Source organism: Macrobrachium rosenbergii, chromosome 56 (genome assembly GCF_040412425.1).
Source record: "Macrobrachium rosenbergii isolate ZJJX-2024 chromosome 56, ASM4041242v1, whole genome shotgun sequence".
In the NCBI taxonomy this organism is placed as follows: Eukaryota; Metazoa; Arthropoda; class Malacostraca; order Decapoda; family Palaemonidae; genus Macrobrachium; species Macrobrachium rosenbergii.
In genome coordinates this window covers 28,436,095-28,437,886 of record NC_089796.1, presented here as the reverse complement: position 1 = coordinate 28,437,886, position 1,792 = coordinate 28,436,095, and positions in this window count along the sequence as shown.

Here is a 1,792-nt window from a genome sequence, read left to right as displayed (position 1 = left end):
TGGTGGTTAAATGGTTGATTCACTGTCATTCCAGATCAAAGTTACAGCTTCGACTCGAGGCCAGCGTGACTAATCCCTTATATATTGTGGAGATTGGTTTGTCTCAATTTGAAGTACAGAAGCTATGCCCAGACGGAATATTCACAGTAAAGTCGAAAATGAATTATTTTGTTTCCGGCGGTTGAATGGAAGCCACTATCATCCCTGTATGAGACCCAAAAAGGAATAGATTCAAATAGTGGCAAGTGTGGAAGCAGTGATTATGCTAATTACCTTCAGTTGTGCGTCATTCTACAAGTAAAGTGAAAGTATAGAAACTTTACCAGTGAATTATTAATCAAACTATCATTCTTATTATTATTATTATTATTATTATTATTATTATTATTATTATTATTATTATTATTATTATTATTATTATTATTATTATTATTATATATATATATACATATTATTATTATTATATATATATATATATATATATATATATATATATATATATATATATATATATATATATATATATATATATATATATATATATATATATATATACACATATATATATATATATATATATATATATATATATATATATATATATATATATATATGTATGTATGTATATCAAACAGCAGTATGTACAGCCAGATATACATCAATGGGAGGCGGACATAAAGACTTGATAAAAGGGTAAATTTATTCCCGACGTTTCGTAATGTCTTCTTTACATTTTCGAGGGCTGTACAAAATAAATAACATAAATTACAAAAACGCTATAAATTTAAATTTAAAAAGTTAAGATTGCACAATGGATTACAAATTAAAAAAAAATTAGATGGAACAATTAAAAAGGACAACTTAAAAAACAAAACAAAATCTCTCTCTAAAAAAATACAAATAAAAGATACAACATAAAAGCAAATTTGGACCAACCTACTCAGCAGCAACGTTAAGACTGAACAGAAAAGTAGAAAACGAAAGACTAAGAGAGGTACGTTGTGCCGGCAGAGGTTTGTCTGTTTAACAAGGGGACGAGTCGTTTAATCATTAACGATTCCAGAATGGTCAATTCATGGCTGCTGGAAGCTCGTCCTGAAACTGAAAAGTCTTTATTTTCAATGGAAGTTTTATACATTCCATAATGATTCCTAATATTCGAAAACTCTGGGCTTGCAATTTTACTGCCTGTCCTATAGCTTACTCCACGATGAGAGTCTATGCGTACCTTCAGAAGACTCCTGGTGGTTCCACTATAAGTTCCTATATTACATTTAGGACACGTATAGCTATACACACACCTGGAGGACATATAAGGGCATAAACGATCTTTATATTTAAAAACGACCCGATGGTAAGAGGATTGACAGGTATCAGGTGGACCTTAATGGCTCCAAACTTATTTTGGATCTGTTGTGAAAACTTTTTTCTAAAAGTATCATGAGATAAAAAAGGAAATTTAACACAAAAATTCAATTTAGGAACAGTGTAAATTGTAGGCTTGAGGGAGAAGTACTTGTCGAGAAGCGTGCGAAGTATCTTAAAGACCGGTTCAGACGGGAAGCAGTTTTCTTTAAAATATTTACGTAAAAATTTAAAGAAAAGATTTTATTGCAAGATTCAGACCTGTTCATGACCAGCTTTGATGTAGAATCCTTATTTACCAATGTACCTGTGGAAGAAACTATTAATATAATTTTTAAAAAGCTTTTTCCTGAACCCGACACAGTTTCTAGTGGTTTTAACCGTTTGTTTTTTTAAACTCTTTTAAGCCTGGCTGTGCTGGACACAG